Source organism: Dama dama, chromosome 24 (assembly GCF_033118175.1).
Source record: "Dama dama isolate Ldn47 chromosome 24, ASM3311817v1, whole genome shotgun sequence".
NCBI lineage: Eukaryota > Metazoa > Chordata > Mammalia > Artiodactyla > Cervidae > Dama > Dama dama.
This window is the reverse complement of record NC_083704.1, coordinates 5,184,315-5,199,919: the sequence shown is the minus strand read 5'-3', so window position 1 is coordinate 5,199,919 and position 15,605 is coordinate 5,184,315. Positions and strand designations below refer to the sequence as shown.

General features: G+C 36.0%; 1 pseudogene; it reads left to right on the top strand.

The window, feature by feature from the left end:
- Positions 1-9,657: 9,657 nt before the first annotated feature.
- LOC133046195 (olfactory receptor 4A47-like) lies at positions 9,658-11,543 on the top strand (annotated as a pseudogene).
- Positions 11,544-15,605: the final 4,062 nt, after the last annotated feature.

Below are 15,605 nucleotides of genomic sequence, written 5' to 3'. Positions count from 1 at the left end.
TTCCAATTTTGCTTTTATTGCTTTCTCATTGTTAGTTTTATTTCACATCCATCAGAATTTTGTATATTATCTTTATTGTACTTGCTAAAATATTTAATTCTGTATAGATCATCATCTATTCAATTTCATTTACTTTACACATATAACTAAATATGATAATTTAAGTTTTAAGTAACTTAAATATGATGAGTATTTTAAGAAGCTTTAAAAATAGAAGCCAAGCAAACTGTAATAGTGTAGAATACACCTCTTACCAATTCCACACCCAATGTCTCTCAGTCCCCCCAGTTTCAGTCACTGTACACTGTTTCTGAGATTCTTCAAATAATAATTTTGCAAATAAATGTATATTTTCATATATGAATGTGCTCACTTAGCTCTATAAATTTTGTATTTATCTTCTCAGCCTCTGGAATATATTCTATATAGACATGCCAGTCTATACAGATCTAAGTCATTCTAGTTTCACAATCCTGCTTAACTTCTTTTTACTGGATCGTGTCTGACTCTTTGTGATCCTCTGGACTATACAGTCCATGAAATTCTCTGAGCCAGAATACTGGGGTGGGTAGCCATTCCCTTCTCCAGGAGATCTTCCCAACCCAGGGACTGAACCCAGGTCTCCCACATTGCAGGCAAATTCTTTACCACCTAAGCCACCAGGGAAGTCCAACTTCTTTTTAAAGATACACTAAAATTTAAGTATTAAGTCCTTTTCAGGTTTTGCAAAACAGTCTTTTTGATATTTTGTAAATATGAATCCTACAAGTGGAATTGTTTATTTAACTGGTATATATGTCTGCAATATTTATGTTCCAGCATGCAGGATAAGTTGGTTCAGTCATGTCTGACTCTTTGATACTTTAAGGACTGTAGTCCTCCAGGCTCCTCTATACATGAGCCTCATAGAGGAGCCTGGAGGAGCAAGACAAGCAAGAATACAGGAGTTGGTGGCCACTCACTTCTCCAGGGTATCTTCCTGACCAAGGGCTGGAACCTGTGTCTCTTATGTCTCCAGTATTGGCAGTCAGGTTCTTCACCAGTAGCACCATCATTTATGTTGGTAGTTAACTAAAATGCTGTTCATGAACTTTTATCACACTCATTGCTCCTCTAATTCTGAAAAATTGTTTGACCGTATTCTTAAAAAACACTGCTTGGAAAACATTTGTGGTATTTGAAAATCAGATTAAATAAATTGTGTTTCATTTACATACTTTAATTATAAAAATATATGTAATTGAATTTGGACATATATTCACGTGTTTAAAGTGGTTTGTATTCATTTTCATGTACAGCTTATTAATGAATATCACATTTTATTTCCATTGCTGATATGTTCCAAATTGATCTTAATGATTTAATTATATACTAAGGAAATTAGCAACAACAGACTGGTTCCAAATCAAGAAAGGAGTATATCAAGGGTGTATATTGTCACTCTGCTTATTTAAATTTTATGAAGAGTAAATCATCCAAAATGTCAGGCTGGATGAAGCACAAGCTGGAATCAAGATTGCCCGGAGAAATATCAATAACCTCAGACATGCAGATGACACTACCCTTATGGCAGAAAGTGAAGAAAAATTAAAGAACCTCTTGAAGAAAGTGAAAGAGGAGAGTGAAAAAGTTGGCTTAAAACTCAGCACTCAAAAATCTAAGATCATGGCACCTGGACCCATCACTTCATGGCAAATAAATGGGCAAACAGTGGAAACAGTGAGAGACTTTATTTTCTAGGGCTCCAAAATCACTGCAGATGGCGACTGCAGCCATGAAATTAAAAGACACTTGCTCTTTGGAAGAAAATCTATGACCAACCTAGACAGATATTAAAAAGCAGAGACATTGCTTTGCCAACAAAGGTCCATCTAGTCAAAGCTATGGTTTTTCCAGTAGTCATGTATGGATGTGAGAATTGGACTATAAAGAAAGTTGAGCACCAAGAATTGATGCTTTTGAACTGTGGTGTTGGAGAAGACTCTTGAGAGTCCCTTGGACTGCGAGTAGATTCAACCAGTCAATCCTAAAGGAAATAAGTCCTGAATATTCATTGAAAGGACTGATGCTGAAGCTGACACTCCAGTACTTTGGTCACCTAATGCAAAGAGCTGACTCATTTGAAAAGACCCTGATGCTGGGAAAGATTGAGGGCAGGAGGAAAAAGGGATGACAGAGAATGAGATGGTTGGATGGCATCCCTGACTCAGTGGACATGAGTTTGGGTAGGCTCTGAGAGCTGGTGTTGGACAGGCAGGCCTGGCGTGCTGCAGTTCATGGGGTCGCAAAGAGTCGGACACGGCTGATCGATTGAACTGAACTGACTGCAATTTAGTAATTTTCTTTGATTAATTGTGTTTTTCAAGTGTTTGTTGCTTCAGTTCAGGAAATTTTTTGTTTTCCATTTTACATAATATACATAATCTTCCCAATGCATCATTCATTCTTTTCAGTCTATGTTGTGCAAGTGACAAAATATGTACAGTTGTGTAATCACCATAACTAATAAACAGAACATTTCATCACAGTAAATATTTCCTCATTCACCTTTGGAGTCACTTCCTTCCTTCACTTATAGTTTCTGGCCGACAATGATCCATTTCTACATTTATATTTTTATCTCATTCAGAATGTTATATAAATAGAATCACATATTATATACATTTTAATTTTCCTCCTTGCTTTAGTGAAGTATAATTGGTAAATTAAAATATTATATAGAATATATACAATTGATGATTTGATATACATTGTTAAATGACTACAGTAAACCTTACTTAACACAACTATCATCTCAAATAATCACCATTTTTGTTTTTATTTTGGTAAGACCCCATAAAATCTACTGTCAGTGAATTTCAAGTATACACTGTCTTCATTTGCTCAGTCATGTCCAACTCTTTGCTACGCTATGGACTGTAGCCCATCAGGACCCTCTAACCATAGGATTTTCCAGGCAAGAATACTGGAGTGGGTTGCCATTTCCTACTCCAGGAGATCTTCCTGACCTAAGGATCTGATTGACATCTCAGGTCTCCTGCACTGGCAGACAGATTCCTTTACTTCTGTGCCACTTGGGAAGCCCCAAGTATGCGTTATTATATTATTGAGTATAGCCAATGTGTTATATATTAATCCTAGGTCTTATTCATCTTGTAACTGCAATTTTATAACCTTTCAGAAACATCTTCCCATTTATACCACCCTTCAGCCCTGGCATACTTTCTGCTTCCATTATTTGACTTTTTTAGATTACACAAGTGAGATAATACAATAGTTGCCTTTCTGTATCTGGTTTATTTATTTATTTATTTTTATGTTCTCCAGGTTCACTCATACTTCCAGATCGAATTTCTTCCTCTTTCATGAGTCAGTAATATTCCATTGTTTCAGTCAGTCAGATCAGTCACTCAGTCATGTCTCACTCCTTGTGACCCCATGGACTGCAGCACACCAGGCTTCCCTGTTCATCACCAACTCACAGAGTTTACTCAAACTCATGTCCATTGAGTTTGTGATGCCATCCAACCATCTCATCCTCTGTTGTTTTCTTTTCCTCCTGCCTTCAATCTTCATCAGCATCAGGGTCTTTTCAAATGATTCAGTTCTTCAGATAAGGTGGCCAAAGTATTGGAGTTTCAGCTTCAACATCAGTCCTTCCAACGAGTATTCAGGACTCATTTCCTTTAAGATTGACTGGTTGGATCGCCTTGCAGTCCAAGGGACTCTCAAGAGTCTTCTCCAGCACCACAGTTCAAAATCATTGATTCTTTGGCACTCAGCTTTCTTTATGTTCCAGCTCTCACATCCATACGTGACTACTGGAAAACCATAACCTTGACTAGATGGATCTTTGTTGGCAAAGTAATGTCTCTGCATTGTTTATATATACTCTATTTCTTTGTCCATGTTCTTAGGTTTTTTCTGTCTTGATTTGTGAATAATGCTTCAAATAATATGGGTGTGTAGATAAATCACAGTTCCTGATTTTGTTCTTCTGCATATATTCAGTTTTCCCAACATATTGAAGAGAATTTCCTTTACCATGCTCTATTCTTGGACCCATATATTAAAATAAGTTAGGTGTATATGGATGGGTTTATTTCTGAGCTTTCTATTCTGTTCACTAATTTGTGTGTGTTTTTGTGTCAGCCCCTTACTGTTTTGACTAGTAAAGTTTTGGACTGTATCTTGGAATAAGGAATTGTGATGTCTCTAGCTTCATTCTGCTTTCTCCTGAGTAGGATCTTACGAATTTTTATTTTTATTTTTTTAAGATTTAGCAATCATTTGATGAAACTGAACAAGTCTAACATCTCTGATCTCTTTTTTTAGTATAATTTTATTTACTTATTTAATTTTGCTGTACTTGGTCTTCATTGCTGCATGGGCTTTTCTATTGTGGTGACTACTCTCTAGATGAAGTGCTGGCTTCTCTTTGCTGTCACATCTCTTGTTGCAGGACATGGGCTCTAGGGCGTACAGGCTTCAGTAGCTGTGGCACACGGGCTCAGTATTTGCAGCTCCCAGGCTCAAAAGCACAGGCTCAGTACTGTGGCACATGGGCTTGGTTGCTCCATGGCATGTGGGATCTTCCAGGCTCAGGGATGGAACCGTGTCTTCTGCATTGGTAGGTGGAATCCTTTACCACTGAGCCACCAGGGAAGCCCAGGCTCTTATGAATTTTATGATTATTTTTATATTCCTAGTAAAAATTGCATTGGTATCAATTATACTTCAATTAAATAATTTCAAACAAAAACCCACTGGACTTTTGATAAGGATTGTACTGAATCTGTGATTTGCTGTGTCCATTTTAACAATATTTTTCTTCCAATTTATGAACATGGGGTATCTTTCCATTTATTTGCACCTTTAATTTCTTTCACTTATGCCATATTTTTCAGTGTACAAATTGCTCACCTTCTTTGTTAAATTTATTCCTGATAATTTATTCTTTCTGATGCCATTGTAAATGAGATTATTTTTTTTTTCTTTTGTATAGTTCATTGTTTCTACACACAATCGAAACTAATTTATGTCAGTTGCTTTTTATCCTACAATTTTCTTGAATTTCTTTTATTAGGTGCAGTTTTTTGGCATTTTCTATATGTAATATCATGTCTACCATGCAGTCTTTAAATATGACTTCTTGCTCTTGGTATCATGCATTTGAGGTTTATGTGTATGAATGGGCCTATCAATAGTCCATTTATTTGATTGGTATATATTATTCCATTTTATGGATGTATCCCAGTTCATTTATCCTTTTCTTAGGTAAGACATATTTTGGTTGTTTTTAGCAATTTGAAATCATGCATAAATCTTCAAAAAGTAGTCCTGTATAGTTATTAAAAAAAAAATCGGAAAAAAATAAGAAATAACTACTTTCAAGATGCTAGCTATCAGGAACAATTTACAATGATCACTCAGAGATGGAGAAAAACAAGTTTATCTGTAGGCTTTTTCCAGTTTACCACCTTTAGCAGTTTTCAAGTTGTGGTATAAGAAGTGTTACGTCAGAGGATCCCGGTAGACTGCTTGAGTTCAGAAGTGAAGCTGAGGGTCTGAGAATACAAAGGCAGCTAGAATACTGAGTAGAATACTGCAGAGGGTAGACCTATAGACCTGGGGGTGGGAGAGAGAGAGAGAGAGAGCGAGGGAGGGAATTCTGGAAACCTGCAGAGGATTCCCCTCAGCTTCAGTGGTAGAATATGAGGAGACTGTCTGAAGCTGGGGGAAGAATTACCCAGATGAATTAGAGATGAGTGGTTGGTGCTCACACTGGGCCAGGAATCGTGCACATTCTCATCAGATGAGAAACCTGATAGTTCACAGGACCAGTACACTGATCTCCTTCTCATTATGTGTTATCCTTTGTAATCTCTTCCCCTTTGTCTTAAAGTCTGTTTTGTTTGCTACAAATATTGCTACCTTGGCCTTCTTTTTGTTTCTCTTTTCTTGGGATATCTTTTTGCTTCCTCACTCTTTCATTCTATATTGTGTTTTCATGTCTAATGGGTTTTTTATAAACAGCTTACATATAGGTCTTTTTGTGTTCATTCAGTTATTCTGTGTCTTTGGAGCATTTAGTCCAGATATATTTAGAGTAATGATTGATAGGAATGTAAGCTCTTTTGTTTTGTTAATTGTATTTGACTTGTCTTTGTAGCTCATTTTTAGCTTATCTGCCCTTGTGATTTGATGACTACCTTTATTTCTATGTTTGGATTGTTGCTTCATTTGTCTGTGTGAATCTATTAAATGGACTTCCCTGATAATTCAGTTGGTAAAGAATCCACCTGCAATGCAGGACACCTCGGTTGTCCTGGGTTGTCCTGCAGGATCCCTGGGTTGGGAAAATCACCTGGAGAAGGGAAAGGCAACCTATTCCAGTATTCTGGCCTGGAGAATTCCATGGGCTGTATGTTTTATGGGGTCACAAAGAGTAACCTATTAAATAATTTAATTATCTATTAAAAAATTTTGTGTATAGTTTAACTTGTTAAGTTCAACTGTATTTTAACTATCAAGAATTTTTATATTTTTTTGTTTTCTGTATTCCTTAACTACTTATGAACATATAGATGAATTTTCTAATTTTTCTAGTAAACTTCTTACTATCTTCATAAGTGGTTGGTCTACTACCTCTCTGCCTTTAATCTACATTTGAATTTTCCAATGAGATTTTTCTGTTTATGATTTTTACATTGCTAGTTGTGGCCTTTTTTAAAAAAAAAAATGTTTTGTTTATAGAAGTCCCTTTACTATTTCTTATAAATGTAGTTCCATGGTGCTGAGCTTTCTGGACCTTACTTTGCCTGTTAAACTTGATTTCTCATTCAAATCTGAATAAAGCCTTGTCTAGCAGTTTGTTCTGGATTGTAGGTTTCCCCCTTTCATTATTTTCAATTATTAGCTTTTTATATCTGAATTAATGATATAATGTTTATATATTTGACCAAATGACAAGGCAGAATGAAGTTGTAAATAAAAAGAATGTAAAACACATAATAAACTAATCTTTCATGAAACAAAATGATTGGACTGACATTTTGCTTTTGCCTAGCAATAGTCTCAGCAAGGTTCTTAAGCTGTATTTTTTTCTCCATGTTACATCTTTCTGGGGCTTCCCTGGTAACTCAGTGGTAAAGAATATGCCTGCAGTGCATTAGCCACAGGAGATGTGGGTTTGATCCCTGGGTCAGGATGATCCCCTGGGCAAGGGCATGGAAACCCGCTTCAGTATTTTGCCTTGAGAATCCCATGGACAGAGAAGCCTGGCAGGGTCCATAGGGTCGCAAAGAGTCAGACACAACTGAAGTGACTGAGCACACACATCTTTCTGACCCTAATTCTGTGATTTGGTTTAGTAGTACTTTCACACATAGATGTACTTTTAAAATTTACTGGAAAATCCCAGTGAATTTAATTAAGAAAGAATCAGTCCTGGACACATTCCAGTTCTAAGATTTAATGATAAGTGTGGCTACAAGGGATAACATATCCAATATTGTTTTCTTCTATTGGGAAAAAAAATGATGCCCTTTTAAAAACTAATGGGCTCTTTGTTAGGCTTAACACAATATATTATTTGTTTTTAATATAAATTTATTTATTTTAATTGGAGGTTAATTACTTTAAAATATTGGAGTGTTTTTGCCATACACTGACATGAATCCACCATGGGTGTACATGTGTTCCCCATCCTCAACCCCCCTCCCACCTCCCTCCCCATCCCATCCCTCTGGGTCATCCCAGCGCACCAGCCCCCAGCACCCTGTCTCATGCATTGAACCTGGACTGGTGATTCGTTTCACTTATGATAATATACATGTTTCAATGCCATCCTCCCGAATCATCCCTTCCTCGCCCTCTCCCACAGAGTCTAAAAGACTGTTCTCTACATTAAAACATACACACACCCAAGAAAGTCTCTCAAAATCTAAAGTCAAGCAGTCCGGCCCTACCAACATGATGGAGTGAGAAAGGCTGAACTATAGACTCCCCCCCCCCCCATTTTGAAGTTAATAGGAATAGAAGTCATTAGAGATAAATTTCCCTGGGAAATCACTAGTTGCTATCTTCCTGTATAAATGGAGGTTTTGTATGCCTTTTTGATAAATTATTCTAACATTTTGTTTTTTTGCATGTGCCTTGGAATATCTTTCAAAAAATCTGTAATGTAAATAGAAGCATTCTTATGAATAACCAGAAGTTTTCATGGAGGAAATGAACAGGTAGCTGAGTGAAATAAAATATTTCCTCAAGTAAAAATGTAATTTTGCTCCCTCGGTTGCCAAACTGAATGAAGAACAATTCTAGGTGTTTGTGAATAACTTAGAGTCTTACTTCATATTATAAGTTTCCACAAAGTAAGACTAAGGGAATGGTGGGAACCAGGATTCACAATTTTCTTTCTTTTGTTGTGTTAAAATTAAATCATTTTGAAATAAATCATATGTAGGTTCTAATTCTAGTTTTATTACTTAAAATGTGTGCCATTAAGAAAATTAATAAGATATTCTTAGACTCAGCTTTGTCAATGATAAAATGGTGATTATAGTATACTTACTGTAAATGTCAACTGTGGTACATTAAATTGTGAGAGCATGATTACAAGTCACTATAAGGGTTCTGAGGAATTGAGTAACATAACTGAAAGAAGTTTTAAAACGTATAATTTGAGATGTTTTAGAAGAACGAATTGTTGGAGGCCAAAAGAAAAGTGGAGAGACATGTCAGGAGGCTATTGCAGTGGACCAGGAAGAAAATAAGGGATAAGGAATGACTAAATTTGTGATATATTTTGAAAGTAGAGACAGGAGACTTTGACAAAAATCAAAATATGGAAATGAAAAGGAAGTGAAGAACTCAGTGAGCTTTTCTGTCTGAGTGGTTCCATTGAAGATGATACCATTTAATGAGATGGGAAACACCTCTTTATTGTGGAAAATTAAAATTTTTTTTTATATATACTAAATTGATATCCAACTACTGATGTCCAAAATTGGAGATATAGCATACCATAGTTTGATAATATGTGTAGAGGTTGGGGCTGAGACAACATTGGATGGCATCAATATTTATTGGTCAGGAAATGGGGAGCATCCTGGTAACAACCCTCCGAAAGACATTTCAGTGAGTCCTTTGACAGTCCAAGACAGAGTTTCAGGTATTCTCACTGAATGTGTGAATTAGCTTATGAGGTTCTCAAGTATGTAAGCTTTATAACGCTATAAGTGATGTATCTTTCCATAGAATTTCCTTCCTATCTTTACTCGTTCTTTCGTTTTTCCTTTAAAACTCAGCAAAACTGTTGTTTCCTCTAGGAAGCCTTTTCTGATTCCAGTTTACCTGATATATTCCTACACTGTGATCCCTAGCATCCTATGAATATTCTTAAAATGGCACGCATTATATCAATATGGAATTTTTCATCCCGTCATATATTAATAAAGGCAGAGAACTATGCCTTGTTCAACTTGGTAGTCACAATATCTATGACACATTGAACACAAATAAATTCTTACACATTCTTCTAATTGAATGAATAAATAAAATATTAAACTTATAATGTATATAAAAGTTTTCCTCCTTTTCTTTGTAGGTAAGTAGCTTCTAATAAGTGAAGAAGTCTGTTTCTGTACAGACTAGATGGAACCAGGAAGCAATATAACTTATTTTATCCTCCTGGGCCTCATATAGAACCCGAAGGGGCAGAAAGTCCTTCCTGTTCTGTTCTTGTTTTTCTACATTTTAACTATGGTTGGCAACATTCTCACTGTACTGACCGTAACTGTCAGTAAGACCCTGAACACACCTATGTATTTCTTTCTTGCTAGTTTATCATTTTTAGACCTAATTTATTCCTCTTCTATCTCCCCCAGGTTGATTTCAGATTTGTTCTTTGAGAAAAATACCATATCCTTTATTTTTTTTTAATTTTATTTTTTTATTTTTATTTTTTTTATTAGTTGGAGGCTAATTACTTCACAACATTTCAGTGGGTTCTGTCATACATTGATATGAATCAGCCATAGATTTACACGTATTCCCCATCCCGATCCCCCCTCCCACCTCCCTCTCCACCCAGTTCCTCTGGGTCTTCCCAGTGCACCAGGCCCGAGCACTTGTCTCATGCATCCCACCTGGGCTGGTGATCTGTTCACCATAGATAATATACATGCTGTTCTTTCGAAACTCTGTGGGAGAAGGTGAGGATGGGATGGGATACCACATCCTTTAAATCCTGCATGACTCAGCTTTTTGTAGGGCACTTTTTTTGTGGATCAGAGATCATCCCTCTGTTGGTGATGGCCTATGACCGCTATGTGGCCATCTGTAAGCCCCTGTATTGTTTGGTGATCATGAGGCAGAGGGTGTGTGTTGTTCTGCTGGTGGTGTCCTGGGTTGGAGGTTTCCTGCACTCAGTAGTTCAACTTAGCACTGTTTATGTGCTCCCATTCTGTGGCCCCAGTGTCACTGGTCACTATATGTGTGACATGTACCCCTTATTGGAACTGTCTGTACTGACACCTATGTCTTTGGCATCTTAGTGCTGGCCTGTCCAGGAAGCATTAAACAAGAGGCTTCCTGTGTGCTGTTTTGGATCTGTCAGGAACCCTCTGGCCCTTATTAATTCCTGAATATTCAGGAATTAAGAGGAGAGGCACGCCTTTCCTGGGGCTGAGGAATCCAGGCATTTCTCATTAGGGTGATAAGTACCCTCTTCCTTTTTATGAACCATATGGTAAAAGGTGATTGTTTGCAAACTCTCTCTTTGATAGGGATCGCTTTATGTTTTGTAAATCTGGAATTTTAATCTTTCTCTTTGCTGAGAATAACTACCTTATATATGCCCACACCTTGTTGATTAAAACACATTTGCTCCATCAGAGCTTGGGTCCCCGTGTCTGTCTTTCTATTCTTTCTGTCTTTCTCTATCTCTCTATTTCTGGCTAATTCCTTGGAGCGCGGAGGCCCACTGAGCTCACTTTCTTGCCCGGGCTTCTAAGACCCTCTCGAGAAGGCAAACTGTGCCTTCACCCACTGGAGAGGGCGCCTGGTGCCTACATGCAGCAGCGCGAGCCCTAATAGGACTCTATCGGCTTTCTGCGTAAACCAGGGGATATCAGCCTCTTTCTCTCTTACTTTCTTATCGTCGACTCCGCACCACCAGGTTCCAGTCCATTAAAGGACCAACACTGGCCAATGGAGGACTGATGTGCATTATAGTGTTTTTGCTCTTACTCATCTCCTACTGACTCATCCTGCACTCTCTGAAGAACCTGAGTCAGGAAGGGAGGCAGAAATCCCTCCAGACCCGTGGTTCCCACATCACTGTGGTTGTCTGCTTCTTTGTTCCATGTATTTTCATGTATGCAAGACCTGCTAAGACCTTCCCTATTGACAAATCATTGAGTGTGTTTTATACAGTCATAACCCCCATGCTTAACCTATTAATCTACAGCCTACGAAATTCTGAGTTGACTAATGCTATGAAGAAGCTCTGGAGAAGAAAAAGGCAGATCAAGTTTTAAATAAGTGCATTATCCTTCATGAAGTTACAAATTAAGCAATAGGGCTGATCTCTTTCGAATGTGAATATCTTCATAAATGCAACTTTTTCTTTTTTCCTCAATATATTAAGATGATTATAATAAAGGATGAACTCTAAGTTTGTTCTATTGATAACAATTCCCTGCTATAATGTAAACATAACATCAGGTTTAACATTACAGGTTTAAACTACAGGTTTAACTACAGGTTTAAATGGATGAATGCATTTACAGTAAGGTGTCAATAACTAACATGCAACACATTAGCTAATGAAATTAGTGTAGAGTTATCCTAATTTTAAATTAACTTTGTATTTACTTTTGTTACTTTCTCATTGTTAGTTTGATTTTATCTCAGAATCTTGTCTGTTTATTGTTTTTAGTGTATTATTTAAAATATTTAATGCTATGTAGACCTTCTTTGTTCAATTCCATTTGTCTTACACATGAAAAATTTGTTATATTTTAACTGTTCAATTAAAGATTGAATGTATGATGGGATAATAATAAATACTAAAAATAAAATACATACAAAATGAAATCTTACAGAATAAACTTCCTCCCTATTTCATAACTGGGTCTCCAATTTGTCCAGATGAAAATATAGAAGTGTATTTTTATGTATCTATGTTTATGTCTTTGTGAATAAATTTCCTATTTTACTACCTACTGTCCTGAAGATCTTTACATACCAGTCTCTAGAGCTCTAACTCATTCTAGTTTCCTCATACTGTTTAACTTCTTTATAAAGATGCACTAGAATTTAGGCATCCAATCCTCTTTATGTTTTTTTCTGCCCTTTTCTTGGGTAAATGATTCTGCAATGAAGTCCTTTTGAAATTTTATTATTAGCAGACCTGTGATCCTCACATCACTATGGTTATTTTCTTTGATATCTATATTTTCATATAGGTAAGACATGCTAAAATCTTCCCACTGACTAATCCATTTACTAACTAAGAGTGTTTTAAAGTTGTAACACCAATGTCAGCCCATGAATCTTTATTCTGTGGAATTTACATATGAAAAATGCTATGAAGAAAAGATACACAATAAACATCATATTTTGTTGTAAATAAGTGCATCACACACCATGAACATAGGCATTGGACATTAGGGTGCATTTTTCTGGAATTCAGAAGCCAGAAATCTAAAGCTGATTTCCCTTTCTTCAAATAATTTATGATAATTCTAGTTAAATAATGACCTAAATAGCTGTGCTATTAATATTATTTTCCATCCCTGCTAAAATGTAAAGTCTATAATTACTTTTTATTATTCTACCTAGATAGGTGTATGCCTGTATAGCAGAAAGGCAATCTATGTAATGATTTAGTAAGGAAATTTCTATATAGTCACACATTATTAATCATTTTATGTATTTATTTTACTTTTATTCAGAGAGAGTGTCATTTTTAGTTAGTCTTGGCTTTAATTATTTTTCTTGTACTATTTAAAATATTTAAATATATGAGCTATCTTATTTAATTTCAACTACATTATATACAACTAATTTCAGTTTAATATTTCTACTTTTTTAAGGTAAACTTTAAATGTAATAGATAATTATAAAAATTATAAATAATAAAAATGAAAGCCATGCATAATGGGACAAAGTGTAGAATGCATTTATTTCTCAGAGTTTTCTCCAGTCCTTATCTTCAGAGGTGATCACTAAATCTGTTTCTTTATTTTTCAAAAGTCTTTAAAGTAAAATAAGTTAAAATGTAAATAAGAAAAACACTTTAAGTTTAAAATTAAAATAAATTTACAATTAAATTAAAACAGTTTAAAATAATTTAGTCACAAATAATCAGGGAGAGTTAATAAAGTTTAGGGAGATTACCTTAGGAAGATTTTTATATATTTAGAGTATTGAGAATTGAGCATAATGAGTCTTTCACTTAGCAAGTCATCTTTTACACACATGCTTACATTTCCTGTCTGTGTCACTCATCTCATAGATAGCTGCTGTTCTTTGTCTAAGACCTCTAAAGTGCTTGCTGACCCTTGTTGTATGAATATATATATACATATATGTATATGTGTGTGTGTGTGTATATATATATATATATATATATATATATATATATATATATTATATCTTTCAGGAACTGCATGATTCAAGTCTTTGTTGAACATTTTTTATCCTACTGAGATCGTTCTGCCCACTGTGGTTACCAATAGCAATATGTGGCTATCCGCAAAATCCTACTTTATGAAACCATTGTGAGTTACGGGAATGTGGCTTCCTCTTTTGAGTGGCATGAACTAAAGGGTTTGTCCTTGAAACTATTTTGACCCTCTTTGTAGTGTGGCTGTCTGTCTGTAGATTGATGTTATAGACCATTTATGTGAGACTTCCACCCTTTGTTGAAACTTGACTTCATGGAAGCACATATCCTTGGTCTTGTTGCAATATTAGATTCATTTGTTTGTTAATTTGCTCTTTACCTTGATGGTATCCTTCATGCATCTTGTGCTATAGACCTATAGCTTGGAACAGAGATGCAAATCCCTCTCCACCTGTGTTCTTCACATCATTTTGGTCATCTTAACCTTTGTTTGATGAAAATTTTTATATTTGCACCCAGTCACCATCTTCTCCATTGATAAAGCTCTGATTATGCTTTATATTAGGGAAAACTCCCTTTTAAAATATCTAAAACCTACATCTGATACAAAGAGCCTACTCACTGGAAAAGGCCCTGATGTTAGGAAAGATTGAAGGAAGGAGGAGAAAGGGATGACAGAGGATAAGATGGTTGGATAGCATCACTGACTGAGTGGACAAACTCTGCGAAATAGTGAAGGACAGGGAAGCATGGTGTGCTGCAGTCCATGGGCTCACAAAGAGTTGGACACAACTAAGTGACTGAACAACAAAAAAATCTACACACTCAAATTTAGAGGTGAAAAATGTTCTGAGGAAATTCTGAAGTAATAAGATGACTTTACAACACAAATTGACTTTGCTCTTTCAATGGAGAAGAGAAAAGAAGATACTTTCTATGGTGCAGGGTCAAATGAACATTTTATTAAAAGTATGTTGATGTTGATAAAGAGACACTGAGGAAAAGTGCAGGGAGGCAACGATTTTCCATTTAAAAAAAAAATTTAGATTTTCCTATTGTACAATTAGTTATCAAACTTTAATATACTGTCAGAATTAGGGTCTTTGTAAAATGCAGATTCTCAGGACACAGCTCTAGAGATTCTAATTTAGTAGTTTTGTTATTGTATTGATGTATAGATATTGACACTGTGTATATCCTCTAAGATGTAAATAAGCAGTTCCATCGAACTACTTTCGTTAGTTGATGTTGTGGTTTCTTTTCCTGTATTGTTAAAAGAAAAAAAAAAAAAAAAAGATTGAAATTATTAAATGTATCTATTTGGAATTTGAATGACTGGTTAATAAGAGTCTTCTACCCCTAGAATGGAGAAAGTCATCTCCTTAATAAATTGAAAGTAAAATAATCTTCTTTACTTTTTAACTAAAAGTTTGATCAATTTTGTATAAAGTATTAACTATATGTACACTTTCTTAGTGAAGGAGTCTTTTGGGCCTAGAAAAGAGAACAACAGTCTCAAAGGCCCCTTGCTGAATCATCTAACTTCGGAGAAAACAAAACATAACTTTAGTTCCATCCTGATGCTCCAGGCCAGCTGCATCTATCTGGGACTTATCACCCCCTGTCCGGAAACCTACCACCCCCTACACCCGCCCGGAAGACTTATCACCCCCTGCCCAACTACAAGTGTCATCTCAACAAAAGAATACTCAAAATATCCCACCTGATTGACGTTTCCCTTATCGCTTCCACAAACCTCCCTATAAGTATGAAGCCTCCCTGATCCCTTTCTGCGCTCAGCCTGGTCGTTAGGCCGACTGTCGCCCCTCCTTGCCTGAATAAAGGTCACCTACTTCTGTTGAGGTCGTCTTTCCTTTTCTGCCTCGCTGAAACCATGCCTTACACTTAGCCTCTAGATGTAAAGGCAATTGTGACAACTCATTTAAATAATGTGTCCTTTTTCTACACA